We start from the raw sequence: 15,882 nt of genomic DNA on the forward strand, positions 1-15,882 counted from the left end.
GGATTTGGGAGTTCAGGAAGGGAAATTTGCATAACACAAAGAATTTAGGACATATTCTGTGCAAAATCAAGTAGAATAATTTTACTGCATATTTCTGCTGAAGAAGAACATAAAGGCAGGGGTGGTTTTAAGAAACCTGGAGTTTCTGAGGCTGGGAAACAGCTCTGGCAAGAAAGCGTCAGCAAGTGTGAGAACCTGAATTTGTGCGCAGCAGTCACATGAAAGGGCTGGGAGTGCAGGGACTCGGTGTAATCCCAGCGCTGGGGAGGCGGAAACAGAAGGCTCCCCGAGGCTTCCTTCCAGCCAGCACAGCCTCGCTGGGGAACTTCAGGCCGAGTCAAAGACCCTGTCTCAGAAAACTTAGTTGGGCAGTGTCTATGGAAAGAGTCCTGGCCTTCTGTGTGCACACACACTACACACACATAGAAAAAGAAAGAAAACTGGAATTTCTGGTACAAGTAAGTGATAATTAAGTGGTCCAATAGGAAGCCAGGAAGAGGAGCGAAACTAGACGAAGTCACACACAAAAGAAATGTGACCACCACACGCACCGCTCTAGCGGGGAGGTCTCCCACAGGCTCTGAAAAGCCCCGTGTCCTCCAAATGATCAAATTTCTCCACACTGCCCCACGTGTGTGTCAGGGGGCGGGTAAGAAGTGGTCTGCCCTTGTGCTAAGCACTTCTGAAACTGATCACCAAGTCAGCCCAGACAGGAAGCAACGGTTTCACAGCATGGAGAAAAACAGGTTTGCAAAGGGCTTTTTTTCTTGTCATTTCGATCCTCTCGGTACTTTCAGGAAGACGTTTCTACCACCGCTTCTTGCAGACGAGGCTGAGAAAGGTCAAGTCATTTGAGCAGGACCACATGACTAGGAAGTGAAAGAGCCAGGATGTTAGCCCAGGGTTGTCTGCTGCTGAAAGCAGATTCTTTTCTCCATCGCCATGACATTTCCAAAGCTCATGTTGAGGACACAGGTTCAAGGCCCATTCCAGATTTCTCCTTCCTCCAAACTCCCCGAGAGAGACTTGGAAATGTGTGTAACAAGAGACTGGATGAATAGTTTATCTTTGAGACATTTAAGATAATTGCCTGATGGCACCTGGTAGCAAGCAGACCCGTATCTTCTTCTGGGTGATGGAATGAAGCTAACGAGAGACTCTAAGTTTGTACAACCGAAAATAATACATGTGGTTCTGAAGTTGGCGATGTTGCGTTGTCTGATTGAAGGTTATCCGGACTCTAAAATACCAAGAACATTTTGGAAAGTTAAAAATGGACTGTAATTTAAACCTCAGATTATTTTTTTTTTTTAAAGTTTTCTTCTCTGCCTCATTTGACCCTGAGAAGTAGCAGTGACTACATATCAGGTCAGGTCTGAACTACAGTTTGAACGGAAGCAACAATCCCAGGAATGTTGCCCACAGGAAGTGCTGTGAAGAAGTCCACGTCTCTGTGTCATTCCACGTAACTTCTCATTGGCTGAGTGAGTTCCACCACTCAGAATCAGGAAGTAGAATACCAATCAAGGCATTTTTTTTTTCTCTTTTTCCTTGCCTGAGGACAAGAACTGAGGCGGCCTGTAGCCAGCAGCTTCAATGTCCAATGCAAATGGCCCATTTTGTACAACTTAGGCATTTAGCTCACTAAATGCAAGCTCAAAGCAGGAATTCCTGGCACAGCTGGATTCCAGTCAAACTGTGCCGCAACCAGAGAGAAATGACAGATTGACCTGGACCCAGAGAACATACAAGGGGCCTTGGATCCCTGCTTCCCATCAGCCTCTATTGTAAGTCATTCCCATAATCTCACAGAGAAGGTGGAGATACGATCCAAGTATAGAGCTTACTGCCCTCATGTCGAACTTGGATCTTTGTGTGACCTGCTTGCTTTATGTGTCACCGCCAAGACACCTGGTCTGCGAGATATTCCAGTGAAGTCTGTGGGACTGGGTAGTGACCGTGGCGTCTTACAAAGAGCTGGCTTGCTTGGCTCCCCTCTACTTCCACTCTAGAGTGTTCTTGCTTTCCTTTAGCCTTTGCGAAATCTCTGAGAGGCCAGCATGGGTGCTGACATGATTTTACCGAGGAGGGAACCGGAAGTTTGCTTGCAGAATCATTGAGAGGCTTAGAAAGTCCACAGCTAAATAGCTGAGAGGTTATCTGGTATCACTACACCAACTGTCTCCCGGGGGACTCCCTACAGTCACCCTCCAGAAACTGGTTCATCGTGTTAAATCCTATTCACTTTCCTTTATTTTGATGTGTTGGGGTCAAACTTCTGGGTGATAAGCAAATTCGGTACCACATTTGCTTATCACATTGAGGTAGCCACACCTCAACGAATCCTCTAATATATAAGGCCCCACTGTGAAAAGAAAAGAGTTGATATGCCTGCTATCCTATAAAAGAGGTGGTTTTTTTTTTTTAAGGTTTTTATTTTTATTTTTGTGGGCATGCACGCGTGAGTACAGGTGCCCGTACAGGCCTGTTTGGCTTAGCTTTATGCCAACTTGACACAAGCTAGAGTCATTTGGTAAGAGGAAACAATTGAGAAAATGCTCCATAAGGTTTGCCTATAGCCAAATGTATTGAACATTTTCTTGATTAGTGATTATTGTAGGGGGACCCACCATGCTGTAAGTGCTGTCACCCCTCAGCAGGTAGTTCTGGGTGGTATACGAAAGCAGACTGAACAAGCTGTGGGAAACAGATCTGTAATCAGCATTCCTCTGTGGCCTCTCTTCAGTTCCTGACTCCAAGTTCCTGCCTTGAATTCTTGCCCTAACACCCTTCAATGATAGATTGTGACGTGGAACTATGGGCTGAACCCTTTTCTCCACAAGTTGCTTTTGGTCATGGTGTTTGGTAGAGCAATAGAGAGCCTAACTGTGACGAGGCCAGAAGGTGGTATCACATGCCCTGGAGCTGAAGTTACAGGTGGCTGTGGCATGGGCGCTGGGAACTGAGCTCAGGTCTCCTGCCAAAGCAGTGTGTTCTTAACCACCGAGCCATCTCTCCAGTCCTGCTAACCACCAAATTTCTTGATCTGTACATATAGAAAATGACTGTCATGGGATATACACGTTGAATTACTTAGAGATGTACATATGGAACTTAAATGGTTTGGACATTTTCATATGTGCCATGCGTAGAGGCAGGGTGAACAGTAAAGCAATCAGGGGGAGCAAAGGTAAGTGGTGATCCAGAGGGTGAGGGTTTCTTCACTTTAATCTTTTAATGTTTCTATATGTTTACGTTGATTAAAGGGTAAACTCCATGCGAAAAAGCAACAGATGGGTATCCACTGCCAATAATTATAACAAAAACTCTAAGCAGTGGGACTAAGGAACATAAGGGCAAAATGAACACCAGCATGTGTTAAAAGCAAAGGGTGGGGCAGGGCAGAGATAGGAGGTAAAGATGCCGATCCGAAAGCTGTGTCTAAGACATTTGAAAAAAAAATCAACTAAAATTTGGACTTAAAATCTCATGAAGAAAAGTCAACATCAAGGTAGAAAATAATAGAGAATAAGAGCAGAAATAATCTATAAAAATAAAATTAGTGTAAAGACATAAGTTTAAATGTTCATTCCCTGAATAGATTGGAATATCTCTGATTAGGAAGGGGCTAATGTTTAATGCAGTGTTTAAGAGCAGGTACTGCTCTTACAGAGGAGCCAGGTTAGATTCCCAGCACCCATATTGGGTGACCTACAATTGCCTATAACTCCTGCTCCTTGGGATCTGACACTCATTTCCAGCCTCTTGAGATACTTACACTCATGAGCACATAGCCACACAGAGGCACACACATACACATAAAAATGAGATAAATCTCAAAAAAAAAGAGAAAATCTTTATAAAATATGAGACGTGAAAGGATATAAATGACAAAACTGAAAACATTCATATAAGGTTTTCTTAAGTATGATTGCACTGTACAGTTTATGATAATCAATTTAAAATGTTTTCAGCCAGATGCACAACACAAAATGAAAAGTTGGAGAGATGCGGGAAAACATGGGAATAAGACTGAAGAGAACCGCACTAAAGAAATACATACATTTGCAAGATGAAATGCCCCACACGGACTCGTGTTTGGTCCTAATCTGATGACACTGTTTTGGGAGAGTCTAGGCACTCTGGAAGCTGCAGGCTAACGGGAAAAAATAGGTCCCTGGCAGGCCATTGCAACTATGTTTTCCCCTGTATGATCTGAATAGCCCACCTCCACACAAGCTCCCTCCCCACAATCTCTTGCTCAAGCCTGAGGGAAAATCAGTCACAGGCTGAGCTCTTTGAAACAGTGAGCAAAATCGAATCCTCCTTCCTTCAGTTCTCTCTGCTGGATGTATTTATCACAATGTTGCAAACATGGCCAATACTAAATATTCCATCTGCTAAAAGGAATAGTGTGATGCAAATAAATTCACTTAGACTGGAGGTAGCTACGTGGTCAGGAGCACTTGCTGCTCCTGCTCTCGGTGTCCGGAGGCTCACTTATACCTCCAGGAACAGGGCATGTGATGCTCCCTTCTGGCTTCCACAGGTACCTGCACTCACAGGAGCGTACCCCTACACACACACTCACACGTGCACGCGCAGGCGCACGCACACACACAAAGAGAGAAATTCAAGATAAAATTTTAAAAATTTACTCAACAGTATCTCTACATATTTGTGAATCAGGCCCAGATTATTAGAAAATATGACCTGATGTCTAATCCATTCTCGAAAAGTCTCATCCTCATGCACAAACCACACAGACACGCTCACACAGGTACACACATGCCCAGACATACAATGACAAAAAGGCACAATGACAATTCCAAAAATAAGGGAAAAAAAAAAAAAACAAACTTAAGGAGATTTTCCCAAAAGAGTTATTGAACAGGTGACTACATTAACATATGGATATGAAAATAAAAAATAAAAAATAGAGAGAGAGAAATTACCAGCCTCTGCTAAGGACATAGAAGGCAAGAGCAGCCTGCTCACACATAGGCACAAAATTCACTTTTACCTGCATGTGTAGCATGCATCTTTAAATTAAACGGCAGCGTGTGATGGCTGGCGAAGGTAAATTCTAGTAATGCCAAGATCAAAACCACTGGAAGAATAGCTTTGATTCAAGAACCGCTTCTTGTGTGAGACTTTAAAAAAAAAAAAATTGAAGAGGTAGAGACACCAAGGATATCCCTAAAGGAAAAGACTGTAATCTGCCTACAAGAGAAAAAAAAAATTAAAACTGTCCAACAAAAGTACTGGAGGCAACATGATGATCTAAACTGTGACGCTGGGAGAGATACCTAACCTGCAGCTAGAGCCTAAAGTTGGTAAGAAAATACCAGCCTGCCCACAGAAAAATACAGAGACTAGGTGAGTTGTTTACAGCACAGGGAATTTGAATGGCCAGTGATCCACGTATAAAGACGTCCAACCCCACCACTAATCAGAAAACTGAAAACAAAAACGGGCTACCATTTTATACCCATCAAACCGATGGAAGCGGTATAATCTGGCACCAGGAAGTGGGGCGATCATGTGGAAAAATTGGAAGCACACACATCTTATTAACGATGCGTTCATTACGATAACCACTTTGGAGAATAAACTGTCAACATCTAGGAACGTTAAGGGAGGCATATCTCACAGCTCAGGAATTTTATTCCTGCGAGCGCATCCTGGAAGCTCTCTCTCGTGGGTAATGAATGTCCAGTGCCACACTGTTCACGGCAGCACAACAACAAAATGAATTAACAGCGCAGGCATCCATCAACGCAAGGAGCAAACGGCGTACGCTTACGCGGTGGAGCCGTTCACCACAGCCGCTAGTTTAGAGCAATCTCAAAAACAAAACGCTAAGTGGAGAGGGACACAAACGTCCTATCAGTTATTTTTCCAGTCACTGGGACAGAATATGGGACAGACACACCTGAAGGAAGGACACCTTCATCCCCGCGGGAGTTTTGTGTAGGGGAAGGCCCACGGGTGAAGCAGGCTGGCCTGCGGCTGTAACAGCTGGAGGCTGATTCACACCAAGGTGAGACTCGAAGCAGAGTGCTTGGACCGGAAGTAGGCGGGGCTATGACCCCACCCACACCAAGGCCCGCTCTCCAATGACTCACAGCTTCCTGCTCCTCCACACCTTTTGAAAGTAGTGCAAACTCCTAAAACAGCACCAGCAGTGGGGGATGGAAGGTTTAAACACGTGAGCCTGTGAGGGACGTTTCATGCACAGAAGACATGTGGAGTATGAAAGTTTGAAGGCATACAAAATAATGGTAAACACGTTCAGACACGGATGAGAACAGCGAAAGTCCACCTTAGGATAGAGATGGCTCTGAGGGGAAAACAGACCAGGTCTGGGAAGAAATACAGGATATACAAGTATTTCACTTACAAAATGAGGGAGCAGATGGGGGGATGTTAGGGGTTGATGAGCTGAGAAGCAGATAATTTTCATGAATATTCATTATCCTTAGGGATGTGTTTGGTCATTCAATTCTTTAAAAAAATTTGTCCCCAAGAAACACAAATGAGTATGTAAAACGTAAGGGCTGAGGTAAGTTCAATTTTCAATAAAATCTGAGGGCTGTAGTAAATTCAATATTAACCTGCTTGGGGAAAAACGCAAAGTGTGTATACGTTATTTTTGCTTAATTAATTTAGCTGATGTCAACATGAGTGAAGTGTGGAACAGGAGAACAATCACTCACTGTTAATGGGAACTTAAAGAAAATTTAATTAATCTGACAGTTTACATGTGAAAGGTCTCAGGGTGTGGATTCATGAGGGACACTGAGATGGACTGTTAGATTTCCAGGGAGTAAAGAGTTTATTACAGAAGTTATGAACATCATAGACAGACGAACAACAGTACCGCAGGAGCTTTGGAGAGTGGAAATTGGGGCCCACATGGTAGAAATGGGAGTCATGTCTTTTCAAGATGAGGTGGTTTCACAGCACAAACCTGGATCCAGGCTTTCTTGATTCCTGTGCTGAATTCTGGGAAGGGGTTGGGAGCAGGATGTGTGGGCAGAAGTACTCCATTTAATGTAAACTCACTTCCCCAGGTGAGAGACCCTGGCCCTTGGCAGTCTGTTAGCTAGAGATTCACAGACAGTGTCTCAGAAGAAGCCTGTCCTGTCAGAGGGTGAGCTGTGACAGCTGGATTCTAATGTTAATTCTTACACTCCCAGACTGTCGTTTCTAAAAAAAAAAAAAAAAAAAAAAAAAAGAAAGAAAGAAAGAAAGAAAGAAATGGTAGCATGGTTTTACGCAAAAAGAAGGGAGAGACGGAGGCCCAAGGCACTCTGGGCATCACTCGATGTGAAAAGTATAATAAATATAGATACATAGGTGTGAAAATTTTGCATCAGCAATAGAGTTGTTTTTTGTTGTTGTTGTTGTTGTTTTTAAAGAATCTACATGAAAGAATTAACTTGAAATAGAGGCCACCCTTTGTGCGTATAGCACCTTTGTTCACAACAGTGGTATCTTGATGCATTAAATCTAATGAAGACAGTAAGGAGTTGAGTGATTTGTGGTACATCTATAGAATCCAATAGTCTCTAGTTGTTCAAAAAATATTTTTTAAAGTATTGTGCTAGAGCTGGAGACATGGCTCAGTAATTAAAGAGCACCGTCTGCTCTTCCAGAGGTCCTGAGTTCAATTCCCAGCACCCACATGATGGCCCACAACCATCTATAATCACCAGTTCCCAGATGGTCTGACACCTTCTGGCCTCCACAGGCCCCTGTCACGCATGTGGTACACAAACATAGATACAGGTAAAACACCTATGTACATAAAATAATTTTTAATGTGATGTCAATGAAACTTATTAATAAATTGTCAATATGCAGCGATGCTAGCAAGTTTATACACTGTTATGCAGTTTTATTCCTTTAGCTAAATATTTTAAGAGAGTGCTGGTACTTCTGAGTATTTCTAATACTTTAAACAAGTTTTTAACGTGACTTTTTTTTTCACTTATTGAAAATGGAGGTTGCTACATGAAAACAGAATGAAAGTGTCTGGGAAAATGGGAGGTGGAATAGTGGGAGAGATGAGTGAGTGAAGGAGGGTAGGGAGAGCTGGGGGGATGTGCTCAACTTATACACTGGCACGATTCTTTAGAATGCCATATATGCATAGAAGGTATTTTGATCATATTCACTCCCACTCTTCCCCTAAACTCCTCCTAGAGACACCCCCACTCTCCCAGCAGCCTTTTCACCTTCATGTCTTCTTAAACTAATTTAATGACCTATATTTTTTTCAAATAATCCACTACGTCCAGTGTGTGATGCCCATATGCTCATGGGTATGAGGCCATCCACTAGGGTGTGGCTGAATCATCAGGGACCATACTCTCAGAATTAACTCTCCCTTCCCCAGATGCCACCAATGCAGCTATATATATGAATTGATTGACAAAAGATTTATGTAAACACACACACAAATCATTAGAGAAGTTACACAAAAACTGGAAAAAAATTGTTTATCAGCCCTTATGGGGATTTTAATTTTCTAATCTTGGAAGTAATTGAAATGGTGGTACTACCAAAATTAGCATTACTAAAGACCTTATTTTCAAAAGAGGGAAGATATTTCTATCAAACATTATAAAGATCTATCATAAATAGCTAATTCAGGTCTGTAGAATAAATGTCAAAATCACAAAAGACAAATGGGAAAGAAAAAACAAAAAACAAAACAAAACAAACAAAAAAAAAAAACAGGACCATTCCCATAAGGGAAATACAATTAAATACAATTACTAACAAACATAGTGAAAAAAATATGAACGCTCAGTAAAAATCAGGGGCATGTAAATGAGAGCTTTTGAAGATGATGGTTTACATATTCTAGAAGAACAACAGGAAATTCCAAATGCTAACATCTCCCAAGACAGAAGTTACCCAATATTCATTTTTAAGCCCTACTATTCTCACACATTCACCAAAAATGTCACCACTAAAAGTTTACCCTCAAAAACGAATGTGCAAAATCAGGAAGGTCCCTCAGCATCTCCTTGACATCTGAATGCTAAAGTGTTCTCTGTAGCAATCCCACCTCCACGCCAGACCTCTGTCCTCATGAGTCTGGCAGGAGAAGGCAAGCCAAAGTAGAAGTAAGGAATCTGGAGGGGACATTAGATCAGGGAGAGGGGCGACCTGGCAAAGAGAAGCCACAAACGTTTCAGAGTCTGGGGTGAGCAGCCACAGGGTCAGACTGGAGACCCTTGTCGCCTCAGACACAGGGGGGAATGTCACAGGCACACTTTCATGCTTTGTGTTCCGGTTAGTATTAAATGTCAGTGTACCACCACCACATAGAACCTCCTGAAGAGGGGTTTCAGTTGAGGGCTAGCCTATGGTCGTGTCTTGGGGTATCTTAAGAGCTGATTCACGTGGGAAGACTCAGCCCACGGTGGGCAGCACCATTCCCTAGGCAGGGTTCCCTGAACTGTATGAGCATGAAGACAGCTAGCAAGCGCATGGCTGGGACATGTGTCTACTCTCTGCTCCCTACTGTGGATGTGCCATGAGTGAGTAGCTGCTTGAGTTCCAGCCTTGACGTCCCCTCAAAGATGGCCTGGAACCTGGAATAGTTCGGTGACAGCAATACTTCTGTCCACTTATCTCTGTGAACCGCCTGGAGCTAGCCTCTCCCCTCTCCCTGCTCAGGCTTGCTGGATGCCTTCCCCTCCCCCACAGCAGGAGTCATCTCCCAGTTCCTCGGGATGTCCACACTGAAACTGAGTCTGATGGGTCAATCCTTGTAGACACGCTGCTAAGAATTCCCCCAACCCAAAGAGAAAAACGCAAACTTTCCCAAAGCTGTTAGATTTTTGACATTGGGGGGGGGGGGGTAACTAAGAGAAACAACTTAAAAGGAGAAAATGTTTGACTTGGCTCATAGCTTTCAGAGTTTTGGCACCTGTTCTCTTGTTCTTGGGACTGGGGCAGAGCATCCCTGTGAAAGGGGTGGAGGGGCAGAGTTGTTTGTCAAACGATGTCCAGGAAACAGCGTGGGGAAAGCCTGCGTTGGCAAGTGTTCCTCTTCTCTTCTATCCACTTTCTCTGTGCCTCCCGCTGTGCCTACATGCAGGGTGGGTCTTCCCCTTTAGTTTAAACAGCCTCAGAAAATGTCCTCGCAGACACCCAGAAGTGGGCCTTACTAATGCCCTAGGTGCTGCTCCACCCAGTCAGGTCGACAGTCAAGGTGAATCATCACAACCAGCTTCATGCCAGCACCTCCTGGGAAGGGGCTCTGACTCCTACTCCCCTGGTATGGTCTAGCAAACAGGCCTCTCTAATGTCGGAAACATGATAGCAACGGCGCACATACGTGCCACACTCTGGGGCATGTATGGGACCCAGTACCCCGTGTCTGAGAGACCAGGAATGGACCTGCAGGGAAGTCCCGGATTTCACCCACAAGCATGTCCTGTCCTAGCAACACTGGGAAGAAGCCTGAGGGCATTTCCCAACTCTAGCAATTTGTTTTCTCAGACCATTAACTATAGAACACAAGCAAATGACTCATTTAAATTTAGAGTTAGCTGGCTGATGATAGTTGATGAGAATTACCCCAAAATGAAAATGCAAACATGAGAGGTTAGGATTGCCTGGTTAGCTTCAGTAGTCAACACAAAACAGCCGAAAACTGTCTGAGAGGAGAGCCTCCATTAAGAAATGGCCTGGGTGGGTGGGGCAGGACTCCTCTTCTCTGAGGAGTAGGGGAGGGGGGCACAGGGGAAACAGGGAGAGAAGGTGGGGACCAGGAGGAGAGTAGGGAGGGGCCCACGACCAGGATGTAAAATGAACAAATTAAAATTAAGTAAAAAAAGGAACTGCCAACAACAGATTGGCCTGTGGGGTGTACGGAGGACTGTCTTGATTTCTTGACACAGGAGGGCTCAGCCAACTCTGGGCAGCCCCACCCCTGGGCAGATAGTCCCTGACCCTTTTAAGAAAGCCAGCTAAACTCAAGCTAAGCTCAAGGGAGTAAAGCACAGCCTGTGTGTGTAGGTCAAGGAACAAGCTGTAGGAGTTAGTTGTCTCCTTCTACCATATGGGTCCTGGGAGATAAACTCAGTGTCATAGGCTTAACAGCAAGTGCCTTCCCCCTACTAAGCCAGCCCTTGCTTCCCCAAGGTCCCCAGGCATGATTTCTCCCAGCCGTCTCACAGGAAATCGAAGCCAAATGATGGCACTGGAGCAGGCATTTCGCAGTCCAGCCTCATTCCACTTACTGCCTGTTAAGCATAAAGTTTCATGGGCCTTTGTTCTGAGTCACCATACCCTCCCCCGACACACACCGTGGCTGGTCTTTATATAAATTATAAATTTTTTAACTTATGTGATTCCATCCCACTGCAATATCTGCGTATTTTTCTACCCTCAGCTATCTCCTGTGCTGTTACAGGACTTGTCTCTCTTAAATAGTTGGCAAAAGGCTGAAGAACTTTGTTTTTATAAGAATGTGTCTGCTATATGTATATGTGTGTATGTGTGTGTGCGCAAGCGTGTGCATAGAATATAAACTACACAATTCCATTTCCTAAGACCTTAGATGTCTGAAAACCTCACAAATAATTCCTACTCTTTTTTAAAAGTGTTTTTATTGTATAAACTTTGGAATCAAACCTACGTGGTTCAAATCCCTTTCTGCCCCTTCATACAGCGAGGATTTGGGCGATTCTGTAATCTGTTTGCCTCTCATTCTTGCCCGAGCATAAAAGGGTAAGTGTGCCTGCAGCCAGGAACTCTCCCTGCAGCCCAGACGCAGTCACACAGAGAGCTCGGCATTGTGCAGACAACTCAGACATGGCCCCCTAGATCGTTAGACCCTGGTACTAAGCCTCCCCGGAGATGAACTGCTAACTTGAAATCGATTGTTGAGAATAAAGGGGATAAATGGGAGCTAATTCCCGCCTTCTTGCAGTCATGAACTGCAGGTGCTAATCCTGAGAGGCCTTTGTGAGAGTCTGAGTCACATGGCGTGAAGACCAGCTGTCACAGAAAGGCCTGGGTCATTTCAGTTAGACACCCAGGGTGAAGACGGCTTGTGGTCAGGGGCACTGGAGCCCAGAAAGAGAGCTAGCGGCTCTGTGCTGGCTTCCTGCTCAAGCTATACCCTTGGTTCGCCGCCATCAGCCACGGCAACTGGTGCCTCAGCTGGTCTCTGAAGGACCCAGCACCACAGGCACCAGCAGCATGAAAAAGGCAGGCAGGGAAGGCATGTCACAAATTCTACACAGCGTCCCCCCTCCCCCCTCCCCGGAGAAGAAAAAGAAGTCAGCAAATCCCGAAGGGAGCAGCAGTCTCACTGTCCAAAGCAGGGAGGAAACTATCTACTCTCCATTGCTTCCAAGGGTAGCACAAAGAGGGGGAAAAGCTTTCATTCTCCTGCGGCTGCTGAAACCATAAAATTCTACGGCAGTGGGTCCCAGCATTCCCAATGCTGTGACCCTTTAATACATACGTCCCTCCCTCATGTTGTGGTGATGCCCAGCCATAAAAATATTTTCGTTGCTACTTTCGTAACTGTGATTTTGCTGCTGATATGAATCATAATGTAAATATCTGATATGCAGGATATCTAAGATGTGACCCTTCAGGGGTCGTGACCTACACTGAGAACCACTGATCTAGACACAAAAAACAAACTGCTGGAGCTTTGCGGTTTGGGGCTGTTGCTCTGTTTTATTTTCTTGTTGTTTCACATCCATGGCTAGAATCCTGTGAGGAGGAGTCAGTGGGCAGACCCAGGGAAGTGTGCAAATGAGCTCGGGGAGGGAAATCAGCCCTCCCCTCCCCCAGTGCTAAGGCAGTGAGGTTACAGAATTCACCTCAGCTCACACAGCCGGTTAGAGGAAAGCTGACACAAAGACACACCTAGTCACCAGCATGATTCCCTTGGACAAATAAATGGCTGCTTGAAATGCTCAAAATGATGAGATGGCTCAGAGGGCAAAGGTAACTGGGCGCCAAGCCTGGTGACCTGAGTTCAATCAACAGAACCCAAAGGGTGGAAGGGGAGAACTGACTCCCACAAGTTGACCTCTGACCTCTACACATGTGCCATGGTAACCCACATGTATACACGTGCTTACAAATTAACAAATATTTAAAAAGATTTAATGCTCACACCTCATTTTTTTTAAATGGCTGTGCATTCTTGCTGCTTTCCCCTTCATTTATTTGTTCACCTTTTTTTTTTTTTGGTTGTTTCCTAACATTGATAAGGGAAGGGGCAAATTCCATTCCAGTTCTTTTCCAAGTGAGAACATGTCCCCTGCCAATGCACACCAACAAGGTTTTCCTGTGTGCTTGGCTGTGCTCTGCTTGTTTTTGCTCACACAATATAAGAACGTCCACCCAGATCAATCAGTGACCAAATAAAAGGTTAGTCCTTTGCTCCTAAGATCACTCCAGGCAACCTGGAGCCAGACAGACAGGAAAGGGAAGGTCAGGCTGCGAGGATGGCTCAGTCCGTAAAGTGGCTGGCTCATAACACAAGGACGTGAGCTCAACCCCAACAGCACACATAAAAACGCCAGGGTGGTGATCCATGTCTGTGACCCCAGAGCCAGAGAAGCAGAGGCAGGAGGACCCCTGGAGCTCTCTGACTAACCAGTCCAGCTTGCTCAAAGATTCCAGATTCGTGAGCGACTCTGGGTCAAAATGCAATGGGCGGTGCAGAGGAGCCACACCTCAGGTTGACCACACACACACACACACACACACACACACACACACTCATATACACAATCACACACACACACATATACACAATCACATACACATATATACATTCACACACACACACAATCACATACACACACACATACATACACACACTCATATACATAATCACATACACACACACTCATATACACAATCACATACACACACACATACACTCATATACACAATCACACACACACATATACACAATCACATACACACATATACATTCACACACACAATCACATACACACACACACACATACACACGCTCACACACCGACACGCTCACACACATATACTCATACACACAATCACATACACATATACACACTCATATTCACACATATATACACACACACACACTGACTCAGACACACATATGCACACACATACATATACACACTGTCACACACACATATATACACACGCACATACACACAAACTCACACCCATGCACACACACACACCTGCACACATGTGGCTACAGTACACTGTTTCCCTCCTAGTTGAACCTCCTCTCAGTACCTGCCTCCCCCCACCCCCACCCCCGGGATTTGCTCCTCTTCAGCCTCACAGAGTATTTATTTCTTGCCTCCTGATTAGTTTTCTTATCACTGTGACTCTAAAGGAAAAGATTAATTTCAGGTCACCAAACAGCACTCTTAAAATTAGCATTTCCTTAAGAAGCTCTTGAAATTAAAAGACAGCGAGAACCGGGAACATTCTAAAAACCTAAGGATAAAAACATTATTCTACCAACTGGAGTGCAGAGTCGCGGGAAGCTGTGTTAAAGCTGTGGTGATGGTAGCCTCGGAGGGGCCTGGGCCTGCCACTGCCACAGAGGGCTGGAGAGACCTGGTGGAGAACTCGCGACCTCCCCCCCCCCCCCCCCCCCCGCGTCTAGCTCCAGTGAGACATAAGCTTGGCACCGTCCAGTCCAGCTCTCCTGTAACCCTGGAGCTTGGGAGGTGGAGGCAGGAAGATCAGAGGCTCAAGTCATCCCTGCTTGTAGCCTAGACAACTAAGACCTGGGGAAGAGGAGGAGGAGGAGAGGAGAGGGGAGGGAAGGAGGAAGAAATAAAGGAGGGAGGGAGAGAGTGAGGAAGGAAGGAAGGAAGGGAGGGAGGGAGGGAGGGAGGGAGGGAGGGAGGGAAAAAGGGCAGGCCGGTCTGTCTTTAGATTATTTCGAGCACACACACCCTCCCCAGCCTGAGGACATTTATTTGCCTATGCACCATTGAGTGCTATCTGCACTCACACCAACACGTACACACATAATGACGCCGTCGTCACTGTCATCATCAGGGTTGCTGAGTACCCTTCATCATTTAGTCACATGGCAGAGACTCTAAAGTTGAAGATAACTGAAGTTCACAACGCTACCCAAGGGCGCTCAGCCAGTAAGGACCAGACCAGGCAGTTGAACGCAGACCTGACTCTCATCCTTGACTCTTGACTGTGAATCATGCTGCCTCCCAGATAAGTCACTGTGATTTGCTATAGCTTTTATGGACAGGGTGCTGGCCCCACACATGGATATTATTGTGGACTTGTGGCTATAGAGGCGTGACTCTTAGTCTACAGATTCTGACATGCAAGCACCTTTGTTGTCTATAGCTCATCTGCATCCATGACTCCGAATGCTTGTTTACAGGCATCCTTGGATTCTTTGTCTCTACCCCACCCCCAGCACAGCAGGCACAGCACTCCTGTATGACCTGAGGGGCAAGGATCTGGTCCCCCATAATTTGCTCACATAGATGGACACTGAGTATCTCTCTGTTCTGTTGTCGTCTTGACCTGTTAACTTGGAAGTCTCAGCGTGGCTCCAATACCAAGCCAGGAATGTCCTCCTGCATGCTGGCACATGTAGAACATTTTCTATGTGGGGCCTCACCCCATCCCAGAGTTTCCACAAAGCAAGGGACCATCCCTTCTGCTTTCAACTCCAAGGCAAGTCTCCCCTTTCCCCACACCTCTAAGTTTGTGTAGTGGTTTGAATAGGAATGGCCCCCATAGACTCTTGGGTTTGAATGCTTGGCCCATAGGGAGCAGTGCTCTCAGGAGGTGTGGCCTCATTGGAGTGGGAGTGGCCTTGTGGAAGGAAGTGTGTCA

At 45.3% G+C, this 15,882-nt stretch overlaps 1 protein-coding gene across 1 annotated transcript in view; it reads left to right on the forward strand.

Annotated features, from left to right (window-relative positions):
* The first annotated feature begins 1,768 nt into the window (after positions 1–1,768).
* The window catches only part of Lipc (lipase C, hepatic type), a 144,227-nt gene continuing 130,113 nt past the window's right edge, over positions 1,769–15,882 (forward strand). Inside the window, exon 1 of the mRNA XM_060384812.1 lies at positions 1,769–1,787. The gene's annotated coding sequence lies outside the window, so the exon portion shown is untranslated. The remainder of the gene's footprint in view (positions 1,788–15,882) is intronic.

This window comes from Meriones unguiculatus, chromosome 6 (genome assembly GCF_030254825.1).
Source record: "Meriones unguiculatus strain TT.TT164.6M chromosome 6, Bangor_MerUng_6.1, whole genome shotgun sequence".
Lineage (NCBI taxonomy): Eukaryota > Metazoa > Chordata > Mammalia > Rodentia > Muridae > Meriones > Meriones unguiculatus.